Source organism: Elephas maximus, chromosome 13 (assembly GCF_024166365.1).
Source record: "Elephas maximus indicus isolate mEleMax1 chromosome 13, mEleMax1 primary haplotype, whole genome shotgun sequence".
NCBI classification, from domain to species: domain Eukaryota; kingdom Metazoa; phylum Chordata; class Mammalia; order Proboscidea; family Elephantidae; genus Elephas; species Elephas maximus.
Window position 1 is genome coordinate 23,358,804 of NC_064831.1, and position 16,533 is coordinate 23,375,336.

Sequence of the window (16,533 nt, forward strand, 5' to 3'; positions counted from 1 at the left end):
AAATCTTATTCCTTAATATTTACATTTTCTCACTAATTTATAGTGTTTTTATTTAGAGAGCAATAACAACAACAAAAAGATTGATAAACACTGGCCCAAGGTAAGTATCCTAGTGAACTTAACCTGAATTTGAATCAGGTCATTTATGCGACAGCTCTCCAAATCATAAACAAAATAATACGATTCCATTCTGGAACTGTCAGAAAGCTTCAAAAACATGACCATGTTATGGGGCTACTTTTTCTAAGCGGGATTTGATTTCTTTAAGAAAACTTGTAGGATGTTTTTACTTTAGCCTTTGAGGAAAAAAAAAAAAAGGAGAACAAGGTGGATATGTATTAGTTTGGCTTTATTAAATCTATCAGGGGGTGCATTAGAGATAAAATTGAAAGTCAGCTGTAATTTTTTGACACTTAAGTGTACTTGAGAACCGTTAAGACGGGTGTTAAACTGACCAGATGCTTACCTTCTTTCTTGAGACTTGGATTTTGTACAATTACTTAGGAAGCTCACGTGCTGTACCTGTGTGAGCTAAAACACACTTAATGGTACGATTACCGGGCAGCAGAAACCTACATGTGACGTATCAATGAAGTAGAATCTGAGCTCAGTACAATGTTGTGGCAAGGAGCAAAACTTCTCATGTATTGTGAACGGGGGAATGTTGACATCTCTCTTCTCCCATTGTTAATGGACATCTGATTGAATGATACCCTTTCCCTAACTGTGACCCTAAGAAATGATAGTTTTCTGAAGCTGGAGATGGGCAGAGGAGGTATATAATTTATTCTACACACACCACTGTAGACACGTTTTAAAGAACAGCTAATCACATGGTGACCTACAGGGTTGTGGTATGCTAGTAAATGCTTAACACCCAGGTCTCTGGACGTTGGGGGGCCTCATTTATAGTATTTGTCAATTTCTACAACACACCCCCACTATGTCTGACATGACATCATTGAACGTGGAGTTGGGAAGCGATATGCAATACCATACAGTTTATAGACATAAATAACCTCAAAAGCATAGACAAAGGTGAAGTGTAGTGAAATAATTGAAAGTGATGAGTTTTGAGTATTTGTGGTCTTTGTTTTTAATATAATTATAAGTGTATATAATTTAATTTTACTCTTTAACAACTGCACACAGAGTATTTAGCAATATTTAGCAGTTGGCTCTCTTGAGAAGGGCAACAGTGGGCTCCAGCAGGCCACTGCCTAAGGACCACAATGAGAGGCCAGCAGCTGAGGATAGACTTACATCCCACAATGAGGATTTTTATTTGTGTTTTTTGTCTGTAGACGTAATGGTGGAGATCCAGAATGAAACGACCAGAAAGAATCATCTTGATTCACCAAGACAATCCTTATATCATCAAGGCAGAACAGAGGACTACTGCAACAAGGAGATTGCTAAGGGGTAAAAAGGCAAGAGAATGGTTTAGAAGATTGGAAGGGGATTGATAGAGGGGCAGTCATGACTCTTGAGGAACTCTGGAGAGAGAGAAAGATAAGGAGGATTTTGATAAGTTTAGAAAGCTTCTCTAGCTCTCTGGTATTTTATGGTAAAACTCTGTATTACTCTGCAATGTTTTTGTGACTGGATTGGGTTTTCTTTTTGCAGGTGCCACCTCCCACTGAGGCTTTCATGGAAAAGCCAGGGCAGGCTGACATCTACATAAGCTCATGTCAGTTTTCCCTCCCTAATTCTCCATCACTCAGTTGTCAAACTCTAGAATTGACTCTCCATTAGGATATGTGAAATTTTAGTTTAAATAATTATCATTCAAAATGGTAAGAACTTTATTACATTGAATTATGAAAGAAAATACTTTAAAATATTTCTATTCTTAAGAAACCTGTGTTCTTAATTTTTTTATTTTTTTTTAAATCTTCAAATAGCCCCAACTCCTCACCTCGCTCCTTTTACTCCCCAGGTAGCAATGGATTCAGAGTCAGCTGGGAAAATAATGGCTAAATTGCTGACAGCGTCACACTGGAAGCCTACATTTTAAAACATACTTCAGCGGTTTTATTTTGTGTTTTGATCTAGACATCTCTTTATAACTTTTCAGTTCTAATAATCTATTCCAAATTTCCTGCCTACCTGCAAGAGATTCCTGCAGCATATTTTGCAGTCATTGCCATTCGCTTATTGAGCTCACAAAATCCCTGCTTAACATATGACATTGGTGAAAGCTATGAAGAAAACAACCATTGTTCAGACTGGAAACATCTGTGGCCAAGAATTGCAATAATTTCTCTGGTGCCATTTCTGTCATCAGTATTTTTATCCCTGGCAATCGTACATCAGCACTGGGGGATTTTATTGAACAAAGGAAAATTGAATTGATGAGCCAACAAAAATGATCAACATCAAAGACTAGATGTAGTTAGAAAAAACTGGCAAAAGAATTAATGTGTTTGGTGATGTTAATGCATTGCATGACTCTTCTAACGGATGTCACCCGTCAGCCTTTTGAATAAACAAAGCATAGGTTACAAATTGCTACTTCAATCCCCTCTTCCGAGGATAGATTTGGACATGATCCCAGTGAATATATCACTAAGGCAGAATGAAGGATTTTTTCCTAATCTCTAAACTGTTTGAATCCAAAGCCATCCAATTGAATCTTTAGAGTCTTCTAATACCTATTTACCTAATTCATTTATACTAGTTAAATAAGTATCATTCTGTATACCCAAAATGCACAATGGCTGGACTAGCACCAGTCAAAAGGAAAATATCGGGGGGGAAAAAAAAAAGTCTAGTTATAAATCTAAGTTAGTTACCTGCTTGGGCTGTAAAAATGATACTCATTATGCTTTTGACTGAGGTAAGGAGCTAAAGACACATATATTTCTTAAGATTATAGTAATTAGATAAATCAGATTTAACACTGTTGTTGTTGTTGTTAGGTGCCCTTGAGTCCTTTCTTGCTCTTAGCAACACTGTGTGTAACAGAACAAAACACTGTCCAATCCTGACCACCTTACATCCTTACTATGTTTAAGCTCATTGTTGCAGCCACTGTGTCAGTCCATCACATTGAGGGTCTTCCTCCTTTTTGCTGACACCGTCCCTCTACCTCATCAAGCATGATGTCCTTCTCTAGGAACTCATCCCTCCTGATAACATGTTCAAAGTAAGTGAGACGAAGTCTCACCATCCTGGCTTCTGGACCACTCTGGCTGTACTTCTTCAAAGACACATTTTTTTCCATTCTTTTGGCAGTCCATACCATAGTATATTCAATATTCTTCTCCAACACCATAATTCAAAGGCATCAATTCTTTGGTCATCCTTATTCATTATCTAGCTTTTGCATGCATATGAGGCAATTCATAATACTATGGCTTGGGTCAGGCACACCTTAGTCCTCAAAGTGACATCTTTGCTTTTCAACATTTTAAAGAGATCTTTTGCAGCAGATTTGCCCAGTGAAAATACGCCATTTGGTTTCTTGACAACTGCTTCCTTGGATGTTGATTGTGGATCGAAGTAAAATGGAACCCTTGACAACTTCATTATTTTCTCCATTTATCACGATGTTGATTACCGGTCCAGTTGTGGGGATTTTTGTTTTATTTTGAGGTGTAATCCACACTGAAGGCTGTAGTCTTTGATCTGCATCAGTAAGTGCTTCAAGTCCTCTTCACTTTCAGCAAGCAAGGTTGTGTCATCTGCATATCGCAGATTATTAATGAATCTTCTTCCAATCCTGATGTTCCATTCTTCTTCATGTAGTCCAGGTTCTTGGGTTATTTGCTCAACATACAAATTGAATAAGTATAGTGAAAGGATACAACCCTGATGCACACCTTTCCTGATTTTAAACCACAGAACACCCTTGTTCTGTTCAAAGGACTGTCTCTTGATCTATGTACCGGTTTCACGTGAACAATTAAGTGTTCAGGAATTCCCACTCTTGGCAATGTTATCCATAATTTGTTATGGTACACACAGTCAAATCCTTTGCATAGTCAATAAAACACAGGTAAACATCTTTCTGGTATTTTCTGCTTTCAGCGAAGATCCTTCTGATATCAGCAATGATATCCCTCATTACATGTCCTTTTCTGAATATGGCTTGAATTTCTGAAAGTTCCCCATCAATGTACTGATGCAACCATTTTTTAATTATCTTCAGCAAAATTTTACTTACATGTGATATTAATGATATTGTTCAATAATTTCCACATTCTGTTGGATCACTTTTCTTTAGAATGGGCACAAATATAGATCTCTTCCAGTTCATTGACCAGGTAGCTCTCTTTCAAATTTCTTGGCATAGACAAGTGAGGACCTTTAGGGCTGCATCTGTTTTTTGGAACATCTCAATTGGTATTCCATCGATTCCTGGAGCCTTTTTTTCACCAATTCCTCAGTGCAGCTTGGACTTCTTCCTTTGGTATCATCAGTTCTTGATCATATGCTACCTCCTGAAATGGTTGAACATTGACCAATTATTTTTGGTACAATGATTGTGTATTCCTTCCATCTGCTTTTGATGCTTCCTGTGTCATTCAATATTTTGTGCATAGAATCCTACACTATTGCAACTTGAGGCTCAATTTTTTTCTTCAATTCTTTCAACTTGAGAAATTCCCAACTGTGTAATTCTCTTTGGTTTTCTAACTCCAGGTTTTTGCACAGTTCATTATAATACTTTACTTTGTTTTCTCAAGCCACCCTTTGAAATCTTTTCAACCCTTTTACCTCATCATTTCTTCTATTCTCATAAGTTACATTCAAGAGCAAGTTTCAGAATCTCTTCTGACATTCATTTTGATGTTTTATTTTTCATATCTTTTTACTGATCTTTTGCTTTCTTCGTGTATGATGTCCTTCCACAACTCATCTGGTCTTCAGTTATTAGTGTTCAATGCATCATATCTATTGAGATGGTCTCCAAATTCAGGTCAGATATACTCAAAGTCATATTTTGGTTGTGGAGTTGTTTCAATTTTTTTCAGCTTCCACTTGGACTTAACACTAGGGAACTAAAATCACCAGATAACTATGTGTAAAGATTCTGGGAAAATAGGACCTCAAAAGTTAGACTTGGAAAATTCCAGTTGACTTATATGCATGATCTGTTAAAAACAAGTCCAATAAAGAACAGTCTTCAGTCTTTATTCCAGGCTGTAGTTGAAGTAAGATACCCCAAAATGTGATTCAGGGTGGCTATTCATGTCCTGCTGAAATTTTATGGCTAGCTTAGTTGTCATAGTCAAATTAAATAGAACATTGAGACACTTTGGGGTTATGGGCTAAATTGATCTAATAAGTACTTGCCCTGATTGTGTGTCTCACTGTGGAAACTTGACATAATGGTGTTGCAGAAAAAAAGAAGCCTACAGAATCTAAATAGCATGGAATTAAATGGTGTACAGAACTAGAATTTTAGGAGCCTTGGGTTCTAATCCTAATCTTAGGGCTCCTCCTATTCAGAAATACTCTAAACAATTTGCATTCGCACACTTTTCTCTGTTAGATGAAGAGAATATTGCCAACATAAGCTTAGTATATGAAACTATGCATTAAAAAAATACAATGGTCACAACCTGATTTTTGAATGTGCTAAATAAGAATGCAAACCCACTTGAAGGGATTATTACTTGAGAGGAAATTTACCCCCTATTACAGGGTTACTATAAGTTGAATCCACTTGATGGCAATGGGTTTGGTTTTTTTGGTATGACAGTGTTTCTCACTATTTCATTAGTGTGTCAGAATTATACACAAAGAATATCAAAAATGCAAATTCCTAATTCCCCTGCCTGGAGAATTTGACTTAGTAGGTCTGGGGTGAGCACTCTGGGTGGCTCTGTTGTAGATGGTCCACAGACCACCCTGCAAAACACTGTACTTTGTCCTGCCCTGTTGTACGAGGCATGTAGCTCATTTTCAACACAGCTGTTGCTCCCCTAATGTCAGGAGTTAATCTGTAATGAGTGTATGTGTTAAATGGAATCAAATTGAATATTTAATTTAATCTGGCCTAACATTTGATAAGAATGTGAATCATTATGAGAAAAAATTTTGCACATTGACTTCAGTATTTAAATAATTCTTTATATCCCCTTTATCAAGCACCATGCCTAGTACATGGAAAAATTTTTTGAGGTAAGGATGGTGAAATATTTTTTATTTATAATGTTTATCTTCTCAAAGAACTTTCTCTTATGTGTTATAAGAAATTTTAGAAAAATATATAAAGAATATGTTTAATAAATCTACATCTGATAATCAAATGTTTTCCCCTTTTTATCAGACGTGTGTGTGAGAGAGAAAGGGGGAGAAAGAGAAACAGACAGAGACAGTATTCTTGGTTGCAAACACAATACAGAGAGAATCATATCTGAAGGCAATGGAGCTAAGAACAGTTCCCACGTTATACCATAGGATCATATCCAAAAATATAGGAAGAAAAAAAAAAAAAGACCTTTCAGCAAATGCTGGGTGCTGCAAAGTAAGTCAAATGTCTATTACACAACAAATGTCTACAGATTCAAATACTAGGAGAGTTAGTCTAACACTAAAGGTCTCTCATGAGTTCGTCAAGTGGTTTTTCAGAAGGGGCACTGATATTATAGTACAGTATTATGAGATTTGGTGCCTCCAGAAGGTGCCATGAATATGGAAGAGATGTTAACAAGCTAGTTTAGGGGGAGAAAGACCTTATAATTATTAAATTTCTTGTCTTTTGTAAGTGTTTAACCTTTTGGCTAGATAGGTTTGTTGCATTCCATTTTTTATTCAACTTTACCTAAATGTATGTAAAAATCTAGATTTCTTTTTCTGAAAAGAAGGGATGGGAACTGATAGTATAACAGCGGCCCCTTCCAGATCTTACTTTGAAGAACCACTTATAAAATATTGATTTTATAGGGCTTTCAAGATGATGTAACTACAAAACGTATAGTTTAGCTTTTTGATATTTTGTATATTATGTAATTTTCTGAATAAGTAGTTTGTGTTAAATTTAGACTCCTCTCCTAAACTTTAGATTTTAGAATTTAAGAGATACTAAAAAAAATTTTTTTTTTTTTTTTATGACAGTCTTTCCTAGGTAACTGCATTTACCACATGACGAAATTTGTATCAAACAGCTCTAAGAGTGTCATCTGCAGTAAGTACTTAAAAGTTACGAATAAGTTAGACACCAGAAGACCCTGCCTGCAGACCTGACTGAAAATACTAGCAGATTATTCCTGTACACTTCCCTCTGCCCACTGCAGTTCTTCCATGTACAGATGCCCATTGGTCACAGGGCACATCAGCTGCCTCTGCAATCTTAAGTATCCCCTGCCTTGTGCCTCCTTCTCAGTTCTATTCATGGTAATAAAAATTAGTTTTATCATTTTCATTATACATTTATTAGTTGATACATATGATTAAGTCCTTTTAAAAACAATATCTGAGAACAGTTATCCATTTTACTATGGAATCTTTTGTGTGTGTGCGTGTGTGTGCTTTAGGTGAAAGTTCAGAGCTCAAGTTAATTTCTCATACAAACATTTATGTACATATTGTTATGTGACAGTAGTTGTAATCCCTATAATGTAACAGCACACTCCCCCTTTCCATCCTGGGTTTCCAGAGTCCATCCTCCCAGCTCTTGTCCCTTCCTGCTTCTCATCCTGCCTCGAGACAGGAGACATACATTTGGTCTCATGTATCTGCTTAGCTAAGAAACACATTCTTCACAAGTATTTTCTGTTTTGTAGTCCAGTCTAATCTTTGAAGAGTGGGCTTCAGAAATGGTTTTAGTTCTGGATGAGCACCATGGCTTAGAGGGTTCCTTCTGTCTCAGTCAGACCATTAAGTCTGGTATTCTTACTGAGTGAATTTGAGTTCTGCACCCTACTTTTTTCCTGCTTCATCAGGGACTCTCTGTTGTGTTCCTTGTCAGGGCAGTCATTGGTGGTAGCTGGGCACCATCTAGTTCTTCTGGTATCAGGCTGATGGAGTCTGTGGTTTATATGGCCCCTTTGTCTCTTGGGCTAATATTTTCCTTGTGTCTTTGGTGTTCTTGATTCTTTGCCCCAGGTGGGTTGAGACCAATTGATACATTTTAGATGCCCGCTTGCTACCTTTTAAGACCCCAGATGCCACTTGCCAAGGTGGGATGCATTTTTTTAATGAGCTTTGTTATGCCGACTGACCTAAATTTCCCCCAGAAACCATGGTCCCCAGACCCCCACCCCTACTACTCTGTCCCTCAAGCGTTTGGTTGTGTTCAGGAAACTTCTTAACTTTTGGTTTAGTCCAGTTGTGCGGACTTCTCCCATATGGTGTACTGTTGTCCTTCCCTTCATCTAAGATGATCCCTGTCTACTATCCAGTCAGGGAATACCTGTCTCCTTCCCTCCCCACCCTTCTAACCATCAAAGAACGTCTTCTTCTGTGTTTAAACCTTTTCTCGAGTTCTTATAATAGGGGTCACATACGATATTTGTCCTTTTGCAACTGACTAATTTCACTAAGCATAATGTCTTCCACATTCATCCATGTTGTGAGATCTTTTTAGGATTCATCATTGTTCTTTATTGTTGCATAGTATTCAATACGATAATTTGTTTATCCATTCATCTGTTGATGAGCACCTAGGTTGTGTCCATCTTTTTGCTATTGTGAACAGTGCTGCAGTGAACATGGATATGCATATATCTATTCCTGTGACAGCTCTTATGTCTCTAGGATATATTCCAAGGAGTAGGATTGCTGGATCCTCTGGTACTTCTATTTCTGGCTTTTTAAAAAAAGGAAGTGCCAAATTGGTTTTCAAAGTGGTCGTACCATTTTACATTCCCATGAGCAGTGTATAAGTGTTCCAGCCTCTCCACAACCTCTCCAACATTTATAATTTTGTGGTTTTGGGATTGGTGCTAGCCTTGTTGGGATGAGATGTATCTCATTGTAGTTTTGATTTGCATTTCTTTAATGGCTAATCATTGTGAGCATTTCCTCATGTATCTGTTAGCCACATGAATGTCTTCTTTGGTGAGTGTCTGTTCATACCCTTTGTCCATTTTTTTAATTGGGTTATTTGTCTTTTTGTTATTGAGGTTTTGTAGTATCTTGTAGATTTTAGAGATTAGACCCTGATTGGATGTGTCATAGCCAGAAATTTTTTCCCAGTCTTTAGGTTGCCTTTTCAGTCTTTGGTGAAGTCTTTGGATGAGCATAAGTGTTTGATTTTTAGGAGCTCCAGTTATCTAGTTTCTCTTCTGGCGTTCGTGCATTGTTATGTTTTGTATTCTATTTGTGCCGTATATTAGGGCTCTTAGCATTGTCCCTATTTTTTCTTCCATGATCTTTACCAATTTGGATTTTATATTTGGGTCTTTGATACATTTTGAATTAGTTTTTGTGCATGGTGTGAGGTATGAGTCTTGTTTCATTTTTTTGCAGATGGATATCCAGTTATGCCAGTACCATTTGTTAAAGAGACTATCTTTCCCCAACTCAAGGGACTTTGGGCCTTTGTCAAATATCAGCTGAATTTACATCTGGATTCTCAATTCTGTTCCATTGGTCTGTGTATCTGTTGTTGTACCAGTACCAGGCTGTTTTGACTACTGTGGCAGTATAATGGGTTCTAAACTCAGGTAGTGTGAGGCCTCCCACTTTGTTCTTCTTCTTCAGCATTGCTTTACTTATCAGAGGCCTCTTTCCTTTCTATGTGAAGTTGGTGATTTGTTTCTTTGTCTCATTAAAAAATGTCATTGGAATTTGGATCAGATTGCATTGTATCTGTAGATTGCTTTGGGTAGAATCGATATTTTCACAATGTTCAGTCTTCCTATCCATGACCAAGGTATGTTTTTCCACTTACGTAGGTCTCTTTTGGTTTCTTGTAGTTTTATTTTTATAGGTCTTTTACATCTCCAGTTGGGTTTTTTCCTAAGTATTTTATCTTCTTGGGGGCTATTGTAAGTGGCATTGATTTGATGATTTCCTCTTTGAAATTTTCTTTGTTGGTGTAGAGAATCTAGTTGATTTGTGTGTGTTTATCTTGTATCCTGATACTTTGCTGAACTCTTCTATTAGTTCCAGTAGATTTCTTTTGAATTCTTTGGGGTTTTCTGAGTGTAAGATCATATCATCTGCAAATAGGGATACTTTTACTTCTTCCTTACCAATTTAGATGCTCTTTATTTCTTTTTCCAGCCTAATTGCTCTGGCTAGGATCTCCAGACCAATATTTAATAAGAGTGGTGATAAAGGGCATTCTTGTCTGGTTCATGTTCTTATGGGGAATCCTTTCAGACTCCGTCCATTTAGGACAATGTTGGCTGTTGGCCTTGTATAAATGCCCTTTATTATGTTGAGGAATTTCCCTTCTATTCCTATTTTGCTGAGAGTTTTTGTCATGAACAGGTGTTAGACTTTATCAAATGCCTTTTCTGCATCAGTTGATAAGATCATGTGGTTCTTTTGTTTTTTTTATCTGATGGATTACATTGATTGTTTTTCTGATGTCGAACCATTAGAAAAACTTAGTATGAATCCCACTTGGTCATGGTGAATTTTTTTTTTTTTTTGATATGTTGTTGAATTCTATTGGCTAGAATTTTGTTGATAATTTTTCTAGGTTCATGAGAGACATTTATCTGCATTTTTTTTTTTTTCTGGTGTCTTTGCCTGGCTTTATTATCAGGGTTATGCTGGCTTGGTAGTATTCCATCCTTTTCTATGCTCTGAAATACCTTTAGTAGTACTAGTGTTCACTCTTCTCTAAAAGTTTGGTAGAATTCTCTAGTGAAGCTGTCAGAGCCAGGGCTTTTTGTTGTTGTTGGGAGATTTTTAATTACCTTTTCAATCTCTTCTTTTGTTATAAGTTTATGTAGTTTTCTACCTCAGTTTGTGTTAGTTTAAGTAGGTAGTGTGTTCCTAGAAATTTGTCCATTTCCTCTAGGCTTTCAAATTTGTTAGAGTACAATTTTTCATAGTATTCTGTTATGATTCATTTAATTTCAGTTGGGTCTGTTATGATATCCCCCATCTCATTTCTTATTCGGGTTATTTGCATCCTCACCTGTTTTTTCTTTTTTCAGCTTGGCCAGTGGTTTATGGATTTTGTTGATCTATTCAAAGAACCAGCTTTTGGCTTTGTTAACTCTTTCAGTCGTTTTTCTATTCTCTATTTCATTTATTTCAGCTCTAAGTTTTATTATTTCCTTTGTTTTGATGCCCTAGGGCTTCTTTTGCTTCTCTCTTTCTATTTGTTCAAGGTGTAGGGTCAGTGCTTTGATTTTGACCCTTTCTACTTTTTGGATGTGTGCATTTATTGCCATAAGTTGACATCTTAGCACTGAGTTTGTTGCGTCCTAAAGGTTCTGGTAGAATGTGTTTTCATTCACATTTGACTCTGTGAATTTCTTAATTCTGTCCTTGATTTCTTCTATAACCCAGTAGTTTTTGAGCAAGGTGTTATTCAGTTTCCATGTGTTTGATTTTTTGTTTTCCTTGTTTTTTCTGTTATTGATCTCTACTTTTTTGGCTTTATGGTCAGAAAAGATGCTTTGTAATCTGTATGTCTGATATGTGGTCTATTCTGGAGAATGTTCCATGTGCATTGGAAAAGAGAGTATACTTGGCTGCTGTTGGGTGGAGTATTCTGTGTATGTCTATGAGATCAGGTTTGTTGATTGTGGAATTTAGATCTTCTGTGTCTTTATTGAACTTCTTTCTGGATGTTCTGTCCTTCATCAAAAGTGGCGTGTTGAAGTCTCCCACTAATATTGTGAAGCTATTTCTCTTTTCAGTGCTGTTAGTTTGTCTTATGTATTTGGAGCCCTGTTGTTGGATGCATAAATATTTATTATGGTTATGTCCTCCTGGTATACCTGGTACAGTGACCCTTTAATCATTGTATAGTGTCCTTACTTATCCCTTGTGTTGGATTTTGCATAAAAGTCTATTTTGTCAGAGATTAATATTGCCACTCCTGCTCTTTTTTGATTGTTGTTTGCTTGATATATATATTTTTTTCCATTTATTGAGTTTTACTTTGTTCATGTCTTTGAGTCTAATGTGTATCTCTTGTAGGCAGCATATAGACGGGTCATGTTTTTTTAATCCATTCTGCCACTATCTATCTCTTTATTGGTGCATTTAGTCCATTTACATTTAGCATAATTATCGATAGGTATGAGTTTATGAGTTTAGTGCTGTCATTTTGATGCCTTTTGTGTGTGTGTGTATGGTGTTGACAGTTTCTTTGTTTGACTTTATTTTCTGGGCTGAGTCGTTTTTCTTCATATATTTTCTTTTCATCCTCTTCTTTGTTGTTGATTTTGAATTTGCTTAGTCTTTATGTTTTTCTTCTTTTTTATTTTGATATGTAGGATTTTTAGTTTCCTTTGTGGTTACATTATAATTTACCTCTATTTTTCTGCATTTCAACCAATCATTTATTTCTTGATGTCACCGTAACTTCCTCTCCATATGAAACTTCTATGACTACACTGTTTAGTCCTTTTTTTAATGTTATCATCTTTTACCTTTGACATCTCTGTTTCCCTATTTTCAGTGTTTTAGCTTTGACTTATTTTTATGACTCCCGTATCTGGGTTGATATTTGGTTGTTCTGTCCTTTGCTCTAGTCTTGGGTTGTTATCTGATTATTATAGATTCTCTAACCAGAGGGCTCCCTTTAGTATTTCTTGTGATTTTGGTTTGTTTTTTTTTTTTTTTACAAATTTCCTTAACTTCTGTTTATCTGGAAGTGCCCTAATTTCACCTTCATAATTTGAGAGACAGTTTTACTGGATATATAATTCTTGGCTGGCAATTTTTGTTTTCCTTCAGGGCTTTATGTATGTCATTTCACTGCCTTCTCGCCTGCACTGTTTCTACTGAGTAGTCCAAGTGTAGTCTTACTGACTTTACTTTGTAGGTGACTTTTTGTTTACCCCTAGCCGCTCTTAAAATACTCTCTTTATTTTGGGTTTTGTCAAGTTTGATTATAATATGTCTTGATGACTTTCTTTTGGGATCTACTGTGTATGGGGCTCGATGAGCCTCTTGGATAGACACCTTCTTGTCTTTCATGATATCAGGGAAGTTTTCTTCCAACAAATCTTCAACTATTCTCTCTGTATTTTCTGTTATCCACCCCTGTTCTGGTACTCCAATCATTCATTGGTTATTCCTCTTGATACAGGCCCACATAATTCTTAGGGTTTCTTCATTTTTTTTTATTTTTCCTCAAATAAATTGATGTCAGTTGCTTTGTCTTCGATCTCATAACTGTGACTTCCACTGCATCAATTCTGTTCCTATGACTTTCTATTGCTTTGTCTAATTCTGAAATTTTACTGTTAACCTTTTGGATTCTATTTCCTGTTTCTCTATGGTTTCTTGCAGCCTGTTGAATTTTTCCTTTTGCTCTTGTATAACAATCCTAAATTCCTCTATTGCTTTGTTTGTGTGTTCCTTGGCTTGTTCTGCATTTTGCCTGATCTCCTTCCTGATCTCTTGAAGAACTCTATATTAATCTTTTGAATTCTACTTCCAGTAATTCCAAGGTCTTCTCCTCCTCTGGGAAGTTTTCTGGTTCTTCATTCTGGTCACTTGCTGAAGCCGTCATAGTCTGCATCTTTATGTGATTTGATTTTTTTTTTTTTTTTTTGGTTTTTTGTTTTGGTTGTCACCAAGCCATCAATAAGTTATTATGTTTCTTTATTTTATGTTTGCTTACTGTGTCCGAGCTTCTTGTTTTGATATGCCCAAATAGGCTGGTTGTATGAGGTATTTTGATTATTGGCGTCTTTGAAGCTCTTATATCCTGTCACTTGGTGGTTAGAGCTGTTACTAAGTATGTGAGCCCAAGAGTCTGTTTACTTTTCTTGTGTGAATTCAGCTCAGATGTCCAGGTCATCAGTCATGGAGTATGTGGTGCAGGCTTTCACATGCAGTCCTAAAAGGGCAGGGCTACACAGGGGTAATTGGAGCAGGCACAGGTATCTGACTGCAGTAGAGGGTTATGTGCTGAGCAAAGTAGGGGGCTGACCACTGCCCCTGAGTGTCTGGGTGGAAGGCATGTCCCTGTTCCCTAGAGCACATAAGTGGGTGAGTTTTACAGCCAGTTTTTGGGTTTTGCTGTTGTCTGTAAGGAGTTGGAGGCACCACTTATTCTCAGACCCCAGTTGTGGGTGGCTAGGCGGAGTGAGTGGAGCCATCAGACCTCAGACCCCTGATGTGGGTAGGTGAGGACCCTGTTTAATGGGCAGAGCAGTGTCAAATATCGTGAATCTGCCACTCCCCCTTAGCTATTGCAGTTGCACATAGGCTTCAGGTATATACCTTGTACAATGCTAATGAGGGCCTGTGCTGTTGAAATGGGGCCACACAGTCATGGGCAGAGGTGAAAGGCATTCGAATTCTGTGGACCCCTTATTCCTGTGCCTAGGCAAAGGATCAGTGCCTGCCCTGAAGTCTCAGCTTAGGGGCACTGGCAGATTCTTCTTTCCTGTTTATTTGTTCCCTCTCCAAAGCTAGGAAACCGGCTCAGGCATGAGCAATGGGTCCCATTTCTGGCCCAGGGGACGTGACATTTGCTAAAGCTGGACCGGGACCAGAGCAGAGCGAGGAGGGGTGGCTGAAGCAGGGAGATTCATTTTCTAGAAGGGGAAGGATATGTTGATCCCCGTGCGGTAGGTTAGATGCTTGCACTTAACTTTTGTAGATCCAGCAGTGCTTCCCCTTAGCTCTGGAGGTGTGTGTAGACACTCCGCCACTCACTCACCCAACGTGGAAAACGCATCCCAAACATTTGTGCTCGCCTCAGCCTGCGTGTACCAGCCAATCCAGCCTGCAGTGTGCCAGCCAGATCAGGTCTTGCAAACCATCACTTCTTCTGAACCATTTCTTCCTCCCCCTGCTGCTCAGTCAGACTCCTCAACTTTGTCTTTGATATACAGAACTCCTAGATTGTCATATATAATTGATTCACTTGTTTTTTGGGGTCTTTGTTGTAAGAGGGACCACAGGAAGCATCTGACTCTTCTGCCACCTTGGCCCTGTCGGCTGGAATCTTTTTTTTAACACATTTAAAATATGACCTATCTTTATAGAAGCAGATCAGTATTTTATAAAGCTAGATGTAATTTTATTATTTGAAAGCTTCCAGATAGAAATACGTTAATTCATAAAAGGTTTAAAATACTACCAGAAAAGTCTTACTTTATACTAGAAACCTATAGCTTGTGTTCTCTTTCTCTCTCTAGCAAGATAGGAACTTAAAATTAAGGTTATGCTTGACTTTTAGTCTATTTTCACTGTGTAAAAAGGAAATATTTTCATTTTTAAAAGGAAATGTTGAGCTCTGTTTAATACTTATGTATTTACATATTTATAATAAGCAAAAAATTAATTTTCTTCTAAAATGAAAAGATTTTTATCTATAATTTAGATTTAAATAGAATTATGCAGGTAAAAATGCAAGAGGAAAGAAAACCTATAATAATAAATGGCAATGAGTCAAAGAATAGAGAAATACTTTATTATTCACATAAGGCCAGGGGAAAAAACTGGTAAAACTCGTACATGTGAGCCCAAGGAATTTTATAATAAAATTCTTAAATTACAATGCAAAGATGTTGAAATATTTGTTGAAAAGACACATTGTAAGCTTCCAGTCTAATAAATTTTATTTTTTCCACTATTTTAAATTTAAAATATTTTTATTTCTATATTGTGTTGTATATGTTCATTTCTAACAGATTTTTCTCTCTTACTGTTCAAAGGTTACTGTGGATATTGATATCTTCAGGCTATTGCATGAGGCCACACTTAGAATAAATCTTCAAACTAAAGTATGTAATTAATACAAAGGAAAGGAATTTCTAAAATAACTCAAGACTGTAGAAGACCTAAGTTCATCCTGCTCATCCTATATCTGCCGCTGTAATGGGAGGTGGGAACATGCCAGTTCAATTCTTCAGTCATGTTGTAAATTACATGACTCAAGCTTCACTGGGTTTGCATGAATATCTAGACATAATATTGGCAGTTCTTTTCATATCCACTGAGTTTTAAATTGATGCAAACTCACAAGAATAAGCCAATATACCAATATACGTACGTACCAAGTGAAATTGGAAATTTCCTTAAATTCTCAGTAACACTAATCCTAAAACTTTTCCATGAGAATTCTTAAGAGACCTCCTTTTACTTTCCAGTTGTGCTGGAAAAACCTTATCAGTACACCATCTTTACTTTGGGGCATTTTTTTTTCTCAGTGTTGAGATGTTTGGTTCTTCTATATGTTGTCAGAACACGAATCAAGTCAATATATATTTCAAGCAAAAGAGTATATTTATTGTTCTTCCTGTTTATTTATTGATCATAATTGGACTTTTATTTTATTAATTAAAAAAAATTTTTTTTAGGTGAAAGTTTACAGTGCAAATTAGTTTCTCATTCAAAAATTTCATAGACAAATTGTGACATTGGTTGTGGTTCCCACAATGTGTGAGCACTCTCCCCCTTTCCCTTTGTGCCCCAGGTTCTCTG